The 14,568-nt window shown below is 36.8% G+C and overlaps 1 pseudogene across 1 annotated transcript; it reads right to left on the bottom strand.

Moving 5' to 3' along the window:
* Positions 1-615: 615 nt before the first annotated feature.
* LOC149820155 (isocitrate dehydrogenase [NADP]-like) lies at positions 616-14,549 on the bottom strand (annotated as a pseudogene). The gene is made up of 16 exons (XR_016426420.1): positions 14,455-14,549; positions 12,931-12,974; positions 12,718-12,827; positions 12,341-12,378; positions 12,149-12,226; positions 12,019-12,072; positions 11,628-11,744; positions 11,473-11,564; positions 11,223-11,323; positions 10,974-11,042; positions 4,015-4,130; positions 3,610-3,644; positions 3,385-3,527; positions 2,440-2,562; positions 1,452-1,615; positions 616-751 (listed from the first exon to the last, which is right to left on the bottom strand). The product of XR_016426420.1 is annotated as an isocitrate dehydrogenase [NADP]-like (transcript).
* Positions 14,550-14,568: the final 19 nt, after the last annotated feature.

Below are 14,568 nucleotides of genomic sequence, written 5' to 3'. Positions count from 1 at the left end.
GAAATCACATCAAAATTATTATCCCATACATAAACGACCAAACTTATTATCCCAATTTATATATCAACATGGAAGAATCGGAACCTAATTTAATCCAGTAAAAATCCATCAAATCAAGGTCAGATAAATTTTTCTTTCGCCAGCCCAGGCCATAGGCAACTCCATTTAACTTCTCACTCAAGGAGTGTTTGAATGCTTCGTTTCTCAGACTGGAGGGATAGAATACGAGAAAAGAGACCCAGGATCTCAGATCCTGAAGCATTTGGGAGAGCTTGGACCTTGGTGTAGGGTCCGTGTGACATCAGCACTGACCCTCACACGACCTCAGATCAGGGGACCTGAGATCTTAGAGTTTGGTTTGAGCTAGACTCCAATAGATGAAACTTGCCCAGAGCAAGCCCAACCCAAATGAGATAACGAGTCAAGCCAACCAGGTCCAATCAGACACCCATGTAAGAAGTCCCTTACAAGCACCCAAGCTCAAAAAACTCAAGATGAGCAATAAACCAGAGAGAGAGAGAGAGAGAGAGAGAGAGAGAGAGAGAGAGTCATAACTGCAGAAACAAGGAGAATGTCTACAATAATAAAACACATCAAAAGTGCTCAATACAAGACGCATCACCAACTAAATAGACATTGAATCTCTTATTTCTCTTCGTCCATGAAACGATGACAAAAATCATTTACCTACCCTCCACCTCTCGCCTCTCAAAATCACCTTTCAGTTGAACCACCCTCTCTTTATGCAGAGCTGCAACCCAACAATCAACATTAGATTCTTCAAGAAAACAAATAGACATGCTTCCAAAGAAAACAAAAAAAACAAAACTTCCGAACCATACATCAATATATAAAAGAAAAAGAAAAGAGGAAAAGCTTAGTCCCAAAGATATGACCAAACGAGGTGAATAAAAAGAAAGAGAAGTCGTCCCCATGTTAAAACACACATTACACCCCTGCCTTGTCAACTTAAGGGTGAGGTTGGGTTGTTATCGCTTTCAATTGCACCGGAGGAACACAAAATTCTGGATTTCATGCACTGTCATCCAACAGACCACCTTGATTCCCTACTGAATATCCAGAATTTTCTCAAACTGTTTTTTTTTCCTGCTAGTGTAAAAACATGAAAATCCAGGGAATTATTGCTCTTCACAACAGCCACATTCACCCTATAGCAACTTGGCATGCCCACAAGTTAAAAAGAAAAAAAAAGAAAAAATTTTGACTACAAGGGTAAAAGAAAAATCCCCCCAATGAAAGATGCCTCCTCTCTAACTTCCATAATTGAGGGTAGCAATCTTTTGAATTTAGAGACGGGACTTTCACTTATAAAAGCTGTAGCATATTTCTCTAAATCACATTGATATATATGAAGTAAACAAAAAGAGTGTCAAACAGTAGAGAGAGAAAAAAAGAGAAACAGAAGAAAGAATACATCTACTAATGCCTACCCAGCAGGGATAATTCCTAACTGGTCCTGGGTTTAATTCATATGAAGTGTGAGAAACCAAAAGGTGGGGATTACAACTTTGCTTTGCAACCAAGTCTTGCTTTCAGCTCCTCAGTAACTGCATCGATGAACTCCTGTGTGTTCAAATAGTGATCTCAAGTAACCCTGCATAATTAAGCAAGAATATGATGATGACACTGAGAGATCAATATAATTGTGATTCGGCTGAGACAGATAGATGCCATTTCTAGAGTCAATGGTCAACCTCCGCTACCCAAACCATGCACATGTAATTGTAACAGTCAGTTTCCTGATGAGGCTATTAGCACGTCTAGATCATGTGCCCAGGGCCTATACTCAGCAATAACAAACCAATTTACCCAACTTTCCCAGATTCTGGAATCTTCCAACAACCACTGCGATTCAAAATGCTTGAGCAATGTTAAAGTTTGGAGATTGTTAGGCACCTAATCTGACCCATGACAGATGAATTTGGAGGTAAATCTTTTATTCGAAAGACTGGTACCGGGTGGACATGTAAAGTAACTGAAAGTTGCTACGCGAAATAGAAACCAAAGCAAGAGAATCCCTACATTGGTTGGAAGCCTCTGAACAGCACAGGTGATTCAGGTCCTGACTGAGCTACCTTCCATAATTTACCAGAGAATCAAGCACAGGTACTGAAACATGTTTTGGCACCAGCTGGCAGCTGTGGCTAGAATAACTTTAAGCAATGTTCATAGCATGAGCCAGCAAAGATGCATAAGTGCTCTTGCGCCTGAATTGCTAAGCATTTGAAGTTCAGACACATGTTTGAGTCAAACAGTGATACCCAATCCCAGAAGTGGATGCAAATGGAATAATTTTTGAAAATTGAAACCAATCCACTGCACAGTTGGATGGACTAAGCTCTAGTTTCAAGGTTGCTATCCAGATTCTTATATAATGCCCAAGAGAAAACATAAAGCACAAATTGCAAAGAAGATTACTTGGGTCCATGGATGAGAAGAGCCAAGTCTTTGGTCATTTTTCCTTCCTCTACAGCTCCAACGCAAGCAGCCTCCAGTTTCTCCGTGAAATCCAGAAGTCTCTCATTATTGTCTAACTTGGCCCTGACAAAGTCAACAATTAATGACCACAAATAGGAATATCAAACAGTTCTTCCAAAGAAACAAAAGCAGAAATCATCTCTCTCTCTCTCTCTCTCTCACACACACACACACACACACACACACACACACACAAAAGATCATATATATTCAATGTACAAGGATCACCGATATTTTGAAAATCTAAAAATTTATCATGATGTTTTGGACACCAATATAATCTGGAAAAATCGCAATATTTTCAAATACCACATATTCTAAAAATACGAATATTTTAATCCATTATTTACCCAATAAAAATGTATTTTTAAATTTTTTGAATTTTCCTTTTACATTTTATATATTTGTATTCCTAATTTTTATATTTTCCAGTATTTTGTAGAGACCTTCCTTAACATTCCAAAACTTTTAATTTAACATGAGATTTCCCGCACAGAAAATCCCGATACCAAGATCTGTTACATTGATATTCATAAACCCCATTTTGTGATAGGCGATATTCATAAACCTCAGAAAATCATATTAAAACAGTTACCAATCCAGTCAAGTGTTGATTGTTAGGGGCTGAAGATCAAGATGATGGGATACACTTCTGTGCACCGAAGTGGAGTAAGCAGGTATCAGAGTTATTCTTGCTTGCTTTTATTGACTCTCGATGAGTCAAAACAGTTGTGGTTCAAAAAGAACTCGACTTTATGTTGTGTAAGAGTTGCAAGCAGTCGCTTTTTTCAACTCTCAAGTACACTGAAAGTTTTGAGTACAATTATCATGAAAATAAATTAGAGGTATGAGGTTTTCATATCTGCAATTAGAGTTTACTAATACCTGTGTGCAAGCCCCCGTGTCCAAGCAAAGATTGAAGCAATGCTGTTGGTACTTGTTTCACCACCTTTCTGGTGAACACGGTAATGTCGGGTAACTGTGCCATGAGCAGCTTCAGCCTCGATAGTTTTTCCGTCAGGGCAAACCTGCTTGAAAAATTAATTCAGTTCAGCTGAGCAGCAATTACAGCAAGCAAGAAACAGGTAATCATTTTTGTCAGATCTGCACCAGCACAGAAGTCATCAACCCAAGAGATCCAAAACCTGCCAGAAGACAAACCAGTTTTTAGAAACCCACCATCCCGTGACAGTGAAAATATCTAAAGCTTGATGACAAAGTCAGATTTGTACTGTTTTATCCCATGTATCCTTAATTTACAATGGGTAGACGAGAAACAATATTGGGGCTTCAGGTTGACACAACAAAGAGGAATGGAGTAACCCAGTCTCTCAGATGGTATCAGAGAACTTAGGTTATCAAAATTACACAAGTCGAGGCATGTTGCACATGGTTGACAGCAGGGCTTCTAAGAGAGTGAAATGCTACATTATGTATCAGGTTCAGGTTTTGCCATCTACACACTATCCATGAAACACTTGCACATACATTTCTAACCATCAACAGATCACGAACCTTGAGCTAAGAAATCACTCTGCACATCTCCATCATAATTTTTGCAGGCCCAAACATATCCACCTTCACTCTTGAGTGCATAGGCGACCATATCATCAATAAGTCTGTGATCGTACCTGTTTACCATCAAAGATCATATAAGAAGCTGACACTTACCATTAGGGATGCACACGAGCAGAGCTTAGGCTGGCTCGGCTCGGCTCAAATAAAAAAATAGTTGTTCAAGCTCGAGCTTGAACAGCTTTTGTCCAAACTCGGCTCAAGTCGAACTCGAGCTTGGCTTGAGCCAAGCATTTTTTATTTAAAAAAAATGAACTGCACTGAAAACAGTGGGTTTCGAACTACCCACCTCCTATGTAAAAGGCTAACACCTTATCCGTTTGAGCAAGGCCATTTGATGTGTTAAATTTGCAAACATAAATTGTTCTTATACTATGTGCATTATATAACTATGCAAACCGAGCTTAATCAGGCTAATCGAGCTCAACCGAGCTTGATTGCATGATCAAGCTCGGCTCGTTTATGTGTACCAAGCTCGGCTCGTTTATCTACCTGAACAAGTTCAAGCCGAGCTTAAACGAGTCTAGCTCAAGCCAAGACCGGCTAGCATGGCTCGTTGTGCATCCTTACTTACCATAGAAAATTCAATGGGGGCTGATGCTTGAAGAAACAAAGAGTAAACCTTATCATATCTTTAACGACCCCAACTCATACCCGTAAAAATGTGACATTTTTTTTTAAAACAAGTGCGGAAACATTTCTAAAAACACGAGGCCTTTACAGTTAAAACACAACCACCACCGCAAGGAATCTTACACCCATTATCCAAACCAAAACATCAACTTTATTTAATAAAGTGCATAGAGTCTGAGACATAAAAAAATGAAATATAAATAAAGCAAAAAGAAGAATCACGTTGTCCAAAAGAATCTGTTAAGCATGTAATCCTCTCGTAGCTCATCTCAAAAGCAAGTCGCCTCACTGAGCCTTTGAGAATGTAAAAAACACAAAATTAAGGGTGTCAGAATCCAAAGAAATTTGTATATGAATCTCTCTAATGAATCAAATAAGTAAAAGAACATAAATAAGATTCATACAATATTTTAAAGAGCTACTAATAGAATAATTTTATAATTCAATTAATCAGTAAAGACATTCATCATTCAACAAGGTATAATATCATGCAATCAACCATACATCATAAGTAAGGCACAAGTAAATATTCATGATCTAATGCATAACAGAAAAATGCATGATATCAGTACACATGCATGAATAAATTATTATTTTTATCAAATTCTCTTTTATATGCATGTCCCTATTAAATACATACAATCATTATTGCCCGCAGATACTCCAAACAGGTAAGAAATTCTCGAAATCAAGTTAGGTTCTCAGTGTAACTTAACACACAAATTGTATTTTATTACTGGGTTCCAAACTTAGCCCTCGACCAAAACAGCTTTCGGAGCATTAGACATCCAAATCTAATGTCGAGACATCAGGGACATCCACGTCCACCAGTACCACTTTCTTGGTATACCAAAACAACAATTATGTCTACACAACACCCCCAGGTAAAATGGCAGACTCTCCCTAAAACCGTGGCCAGCAGAAGAACTTCAATATTAGGTTCAGTGGTAACAACGCACACGGAATTTTAGTATCCTCACGGTTCCCCAAAACTGCAAAGTCTAAGAGTCTTATTCTAAAGAAGTGATATCTCAAAACGTATATTACACTGTTTTCTTTCTTTATCTTGTTATTAATTTTTATTCCATTAATTTGCAATTTCTCGTACAAAACTAATAACACAAGTTCGCATATCTATATGTGAGGCTCATCACAGGACCACAACCCGTGAAAACACATAGAACGGTGCAATATAGAGAAACAATATCAAATATAACTTTTGCGATGCATTAAAACAAGAAGAAGCGACCCAAGCTCAAGGCTCACACAGCCCACAATGATCCATTATTCGATCATTGATGCATCACGTGCAAAAATCATAACATGTCATATATGCAATGATGTCACATGTTTTCAAATGCACATTCATATATGTCAATTTAACAATGTGCATGAACTACAATATTAATATGCATGTGTTCGCAATCTCATACCATTTACATGCTTTCATTCATGAGTCATTTCAATTAGAACATGTGAACATTCATGAATTTACGTACATGCGAAAAACACATCAATTTCATGTTGCACATGCACTTGAAATAAACTTTGAAATAATATATTGCTTAAGCATGTCATATCAAGTCAAAGCAAGTGAAAAATTTCATTCTTAGAATGTATTAAAATCAAAATACATATACTTAACAAAATTTGGAATTTTACATGCATATTAAATTTCAAATTCCAGATTTAAGCAAACACAAGGTGTTAAAAATATTTTTGAAGTAGGTCGATCGAGCCTAGCCGACCCCGTCGGCTGGGGTTCAGCCCCGACAGAGCTGAACCCAATCAGCTGGGTGCCACAGGCCACCCGCTTGCCATACAAACAAAACTTTATTATTTTTTTTAAACCTTTGTTTCAGTTGTTTTCTTTTTTTGAAAGGCACCCAGCTGAACCCACTCAGTTGGGCTCGGCGCCAGCCCAGTCGGGCTCAGTTGGCTCATCCTGGCATCCACCATACAAGCCCAACCCGGGCCTCTGCATTTTACCAAAGACTGTCAGTCAGCCGAGCACCACTCTGTTGGCTGTCAGTCAGCCCCCAAAAAAAATCTGTTTTAAAACTTAAAAACCCCTTCTTCTTTTTTATCTTAAGGCTGCCCAACCTCGGCTCCAAAGGTGTGGCAGGTTGGGCCAGCTGAATGGATTCAGCTGGGCCTGCGGCCTGGCAGGGTGCCTCCAGGTCTCGTCACGCCTGGCCGGTCGAGCTGCACTCAGCTGACCTATTGACCAGGCCTGCCCTGCAGCCCCATGACGTTAGCCGGCTGCCCAGCCGAGGTTGGGCCTTGTGGCACTAACCAGGCCTGTTACAAATAGGCCAGCACATGCCTATGAAATTATTTTGCATATGCAGAAAAAAAACATGCTACAAAACTTTGAATAAGCACATGCATATTCAACATGCATAAATCTACAACTTTCATCTCTTAAATAGACATGATTCTACTAGTTGTGCATGCATGTACCAACACATATTTCAAGCCTACATGCATGTACTTATTCACAAATCAAGAACACCTGCATATTCAGATTTTTCAAATTGACATGCATGCATAAACAGAATTTTACTCTTACAATGAACCAATGTCCAAATGCTCTTTCAATAGAATATTCAGGAAACATCTACAATATCATAAGACAAGCATATAACACGCTATATTTATCATGAAATAAATTATGTTTTAGCATGAGAATAGACATGTACAAAATTTTATTTTTTTGGTAAGATGTATAAAATCGAAAATACATTCATAAAAGAGGATCCATAAATCCTCATCCATGTATTTTAGAGTAAGCATCTAGATTTACTCCTTTACTATGGATTTCTACCAAAATATTGCATGAAAATCCAATCTATATTCAATTTCTTACTTAAATCAAGAGAGGAAACTCGTACCATACGTGTAGATCGAAAAGGAATTAAGAATGAATGGATGGATTGGAGAAGAATCTCTCTTCTTCTTCCTCCTTCCCTCTTTTCCTTTTTTTCTCTCCTCTCTCTTTCTTTCTCCCTTTTTCCTTCTCTTTCTCTTTCCCTTATTTTTTTTTATGTTTAAATAGACAAAGAGGGGGTGACGCCCCTATGAAAGTATCTTCAATAAGATACTATGATCAAGACCTTAATATTCTGGATAGAAACACGTGCACTCATGCACAATAAGAACTCTTAGAACACTTGTGCACAAAAGCACAACCCACTAAATCGCACAAACACTCAAATGCATAAAAGAATAGGAAAGCTTTATTAATCACTTGGGCTTTGACCCAAAGCCATGGAAAAAACAATAGGGGAATGCCCGAGGGGCTCCACTTGTGATCGTTGGAAGGGGCCCAACAACTAGATGGTGGGCCCCTCCAAGGTATACACTTCCTTTTACAAAAAGGAAAAATACAAAAATTAAAGAAAAAAAGAATTAAAGAAAAATACAACATATTTGAAAAAGAATATGCACGAAATAACTAAACTACCCCTACGACTATTACAAGAAATAAGTATATATATATATATGTAGGTAGGTACATGTACATATATATGAAATATATATCTGCATGTATCTTCCTATATATATATATATAATATATATATAGATTTGATATTACAATTTAACCCCCCCCCCTTCTCCCGTCCCTTCTAGATGGGCTGGAGATAGAGGGTTTCCCCTTTTGGAACTCTCACACCCACTTTCCTAATATTTTGAAATTTCTTTATTTTGTTGACTTTTCAAAGTTTCCATTTTAACAAACTTTCTAAAACCTTCTTTAGCCTACTTAGGCATGTATAAGTACTCTTTTAAGAAATCATAAACAACCATACAAATAAAATTCGGAATTAAATAAAATTAATTAAATATTAAATATTAAATATAAAATATAAAATATTAAATATTAAATATTAAATATTAAATATTAAATATTAAATATTAAATATTAAATATTAAATATTAAATATTAAATATTAACTATTAAATATTAAATATTAAATATTAAATATTAAATATTAAATATTAAATATTAAATATTAAATAAATATCCAAGAGCTTCCAAAAGTTGCCATATTAACTTGTGAGACTTCTTAACATTAATTAACTTCAATTTAAAGGTATCTAATGAATTTAAAGTTGAAAATTCGTTGGACATAGATTTGGATAGGGATCAGAGTCCAAGATCCAAATCCATCTTCAAAAATCCAAATGGATTTTGGGCTGGATCAATTCCAGATTAATATGGGTCTTGAATAGAGTCCAGATCCATATTAATTTAGATCAATTCCATTGGATCCAGTCCGATCCAAATTCGGACTCGACCCGACAAACAACTCTTTTTTAAAAAAAAATGTAATTTTCGGGCCAACCGAAACTTGAATTCAGAAATGTAAAATATCGTTGTGCTTAGAATTCCGAGACGCATCCAACGATATATAACTTGAATATAAATTCTGAATTTCGCCTGAAAATAACCCAAATTTCGCTTGAATTTAAAGGTCGAAAATAAAACTCTTTCTCACATTTTAAGTGGCTTGTTTAGGCCTTGACAATGAGACTTGGGTCAAGCCCAAACTCAAAAGCATCGGCCTAAAATTGAGAATCTACTAATTTTTCTTCTATACTTAGCCAAATTTTTGAAAATCTCAATTTTAACTAAGTGTAAAAAAAATGTGACATTACATCCCTACCCTCTTAAAAGAATTTCGTCCACGAAATTAGAACGTACCAAATATGTGTCGGTAGTGTTGACGCATATCCGCCTCTGGCTCCCAAGTGCATTCATCCAGTCTGTGATGCTGCCAACGCACCTTCACGAACGAGATCATCTTACTACGTATCACTCTCTCCTGGCGATCCACAATCTCAACTGGCCTCTCCTTGGTCGTCAAGTCAGGTTGTACCTCTATCGCCTTATAGTGAATCATATGTGAGGGGTCAGGTACATACTTTCTCAACATCGAAATATGAAAAACATCGTGGATCTACGAAAACTGAGAAGAAAGTGTCACACGGTACGCGGTCTCCCCAACCCGCTCAAGGATCTCAAAGGGTCCGACATACCGAGGACTCAACTTCCCCTTCTTCCTGAACCGAAAGACACTCTTCGTAGGCGAGATCCGAACGAAAACGTGATCGCTCACCTCAAAACTAAGCTCACTATGCCGCTGATCAGCATAGCTCTTCTACCTGTTCTGCGTTGCGACTAACCTCTGACGAATCAAACGCACCTGGTTCGCGTAATGCTGGATGATATCTGGAGACTCCACTGCTCTCACTCCAACCTCATCCCAGCACACGGGGGATCTACATGGTCTGCCATATAGAGTTTCGTACGGAGTCATGCCAATACTGGCATGAAAGCTATTATTGTAATGAGAACTTTGCAAGTTGTTTCTTCTAATCTCCTGCCCAATCCAAAACGCACGCTCTCAACATGTCATCGAGCGTCTGTGGATGGAATGTTGTGATGACATTAGACTTGAATGTCTAATGTTCTGAAGGTTGTTTCGGTCGAAGGCTAAGTTTGGATCTCAGTAATAAAATACTTGTCTGCTAAGTTACCCTGAGAACCTAACTTGACTTCAAAAATTTCTTACCCATTTGGAGTATCCGCGGGCAACGGTAATAATAAGAGGAAGTAATGATTGTAGCATTTAATAGAGATATGCATATAAAAAAAATTGATAAAAATAACAATTTATTCATACATGTGCATTAATAGCATGCATTTTTCTATTATGCATTAGATCATGCATATTTACTTGTGCCTTATGATGTATGATTGATTGCATGATATTATACTATGTTGCATGATAAATGTCTTTACTATTTAATTGAATTAAGAAATTGTTTTACTAGTAGCTCTCTAAAATATTGTATGAATCCTATTTATATTATTTTACTTATTTAATTTATTAAAGAGTTTCGTACACAAATTTTTTTAGATTCTGACACCCCTACTTTTGTGTTTTTCGCAGCCTCAAAGGCCCAGTGAGGCGACTTGCTTTTAAGAAAAATTACGAGAAGACTACATGACTGCTTGACAAATTCTTTTGGACAACGTGACTCTTCTTTTTGCTTTATTTATATTTTATTTGCTTATATGTCAGACTTTATACACTTTATTAAATAAAGTTAATGTTTTGGTTTGGATGATGGGTATAAGATCCCTTATGGTAGTAGTTGTGTTTTAACTATAAAGCCCCTGCTCTCTGAGAATGTTTCCGCGCTTGTTTTAAAAAAAAAACTGTCACTTTTTAACAGGTATGAGTTAGGGTCGTTACAATATCCCTGCAGCCTCGAACATGGATTTCCACTTGCTCTCATATACCTCCTGGAAAATATCTTTGAACCTAAATGTGGGGACAACAGAGATCCAATTAGAGAATTTAATGACTCACCTCTAAATGAAAATCATTTTGAAAAGCAATTACCAGCCCTTCCAGATTTATTGCCATGGACAATGAGAACGAGTTGACAACTTAAATTGCCAAATCTATTTGTAGATAGGAACAAAAGTGACAAAGACGCACCTCCCATCAAACTTCTCCAAAATTGTGTTCTTGGTACTCAGATAAAGAGGCCACTTCTGATAAGTTGTGGTCATTGAAGCCTCAACAAAGGCATGTATGGACTATTGTAAAACCAATTCAGATTAAACAACTATTAGCAGCTTTATTATCTTAAGTTAAGGTACAAAAAGAGGAAGAACTAGCAGACTGGCAATACTTTAAATTAAATCAAGAGTAATGATAAAGCAAGACAAGATAAAAGATGACAGACTTCATCAGTGTTGTACATAGACAGAGCTACTCCTCCAGTACCTTTAACATCATATACTTCTAACTCAGTCTTCTCACCACTTCCTTCTGGTACTGCACAGAAAGACATGTCAGGAAATGGAAAAAGAAAACTAAAGAACACCATATCCTCTTAACCATTGAATCCTCCTACCGAAACTAGCTTGAGCTTTCCGGAGCCTTCGATAACAGCATCTGTTGCTCGATATTGATCACCAAAAGCATGCCTTCCAATGCATATGGGCTTTGTCCATCCTAAAAATACATAACAAATAAGATAAAAAACAAATCCTCAAGTATCTGCAACTGGAAGTCCTCATGTTAAGTTGACATATAATCATGCAGACTCATATCAGCAAAAAAAAAGAAGGTTGTTTGGAATACTGAGTCAGCTTAGTTCTGTCTCAGGATCTACCTAAGCAGAGACAACTTGGTGGTTTCAGTTAGTATGTGAGTCCCAAAAACTGAAATATAGAAAGCTTCAGCGATACCCTTGAATAGGAAAGTGCTATCTTTGTATCTTCCATACCTGGAACAAGCTTTGGAATGTTTTTGAAAATGATTGGCTCTCTGAATACCGTGCCTGAATCAAAAAGAGTCTTGAATAAGCAATCACTAGGTTAGTTTCAACAAAATAAAGCAGACATAATATTTCTAACCATTTAAAATGTTCCTGATTGTTCCATTTGGGCTCTTCCACATATATTTCAGGTTGAACTCCTTAACACGGGCTTCATCTGTCATGCAATGATTAGATGTAAAGGAAACAGGCAAAAACATAGTTGTGCATAAAAGACAACATTGAACTGATTATGAGACAATTAATTATATAAATTACATGGGATCCATACCAGGAGTTATAGTTGCAGATTTGATAGCTACATTATACCTGCAGATAAGCCATGTCAGCATCGGAAAATAAGGTTAAAAAAAATTACATCAAATAAGCAGTTTCTCCAGAACAGAAGAAGAAAGCAGAAACTGCTGATTTCCAACTAATTATTACAGCTATAGATATTCCTATGTCCAAGTTTACACAAACAGCGCAAGGAGATTTAAAAAGATCGTCAAATTATCAGAACAGGGTTGTTTTGTTTCACATTGCTAAAATAAAAACAACAACAAATAGCTTTCCTAAACACTTAACTACCAAGCTGCTCAATTTTTTATGTATAACTTGTTATGCATAGAACAATCAAAGGAAGATAAATAAGACAATGAACATTACTTCAGAGTAGCTTCAGCACTCTCAATAGTAACTTTGTCATCAGTAGCATCACAATTAGGAAGCCCAAGGTCAAAGTACTTTATGATAAGCTCCACAAAAGGAAAAATCAGCTGTCACATCCACCAAATTACCACAATCAGGTTGCACGATCAACATTTAGAAATGTTACAAGGAAGAAATCCAATTTTGAAAGACTGATTGCAAACTAATCACATTGTCCTTGATCATTTGCCAAAAAACTCTGGTCATTTCATCCCCTGCAGAGATTAAAAAATTTTATGTTAGAACAACAAATAAGGAATTCATTAGCAAAATTATTCAATATCTATAACAATCTAGCAAGCTACACAGCATTCACAGGTAAAAAGAGCAAATAAGTGCATCAAGAAATGAACAAGAAACTGCTTAAAACATAGTCGAATCCAAGCCCAGAAAAAGCAGACCCGGATCTGACATTAAAAGAAGAATGAGAGCTTCAAAGGTCCGTGGTGCTCTGGGTTGCTTCTGAGAATAACAGCGTCTCATGATGAAATTGATGCAATCATGCCAATAAAAAATATAGACACCTTCAACCAAAGATACTAAATACCTCACCTCATGTGCGAATGGCATGTACATGAAGACTACTCTAGAGATAGGAAAGCTCAGCTCGAAAAATTGTTAGCCACCACATTGACACATTCGAAAAAGGGGCAAAACAGAAATACGATCTTTGCCCATACTTCGAAAATGAAGAAGTCAAAAAGAGTTCATAAGCAACCAAAAGAGAATGAAGAAATCTCTTAATCTACGACAAGGTGATGATGACCAGTGCTTTCTTTTGAACTTGTTTCCATGTCAAGAAAGGACCGTACAACTCAGGGCTTGCAACCTAGGATTTGCTATGGTCCGTGAGTTGCTAGTTTTCAATTTCTTAACCTACCCTTTACTTACTGCTTCATGTTATGACCATACAACTGATACAAAAGGACTATTCAGAATCAGATCCGATCACATCAATAGCATAATGATCAAACTTCAGCAGTTCCAAATCAAAAGCATAAGCCGAGCTTCAAAGAGCGTACATACACTGAAAATAGATGTAACAACAGCCAGATACCATAGAAATAGTTTTTTTTTTCTTTTTTTTATACCAAGAGTAATTTCATCAACAAATCAGCCATAGACAATAACCGTAATCAATAAATCTCAAGAAAAAAAACTATTTATTACTCACATCACTGAACACAAGTCACAACTAAAGAGGAAAGAAATCAAACAGAATCCAAATCATTCATTTTGGCAAATTAAGCTCACTAAAGTTTAAAATCATACAAAGAACACGAGTAACGGTTCCAAAAGAAAGCATTCCACTGAACGAAAACATAGAAATATAGAGAAGACGTCAACAAGAAAAAAAGAAAGAAAAAAAGAACCGATTTCTCGTTTAATCACATTACTTTGTTAGCTAATTACTTCATCCTTCTTCTCAAAAAGAAAAAGAAAAAAAGGAAATTAAATCACAAATCCAGACTACTCAACTGAAACAAACACGAAGATCATCTCTCGATCAAAACGAATCTAAGATCCAAAAACTAATTCCAGAAAAAAACAAAAAAGACAAAAACATCGGAACTACAACGACACAAAATAACAAACGAACAAATTCGAGAGATCGATCGATACATCGAGAAAAAAAGATGAATAAGCGAGGAAAAAAAAAGGGTTTTTTCCCCTCCCTGGTAGGGGAATCATTACCGTCCATCTCTACGATGGGATTGGCGACCTTGATCTTCTCGAACCCCATGGCTTCCTCAGCTCAGAGTGTCTCACAGATGAGAGAGAGAGAGAGAGACTCGGGCTAATAAGATG

The sequence above is a fragment of the Nuphar pumila genome, chromosome 12 (genome assembly GCF_984573655.1).
Source record: "Nuphar pumila chromosome 12, dmNupPumi1.hap1.1, whole genome shotgun sequence".
NCBI classification, from domain to species: Eukaryota; Viridiplantae; Streptophyta; class Magnoliopsida; order Nymphaeales; family Nymphaeaceae; genus Nuphar; species Nuphar pumila.
Note: the sequence above shows the minus strand (reverse complement) of the source record. Positions and strands in the feature narration are given on the sequence as shown.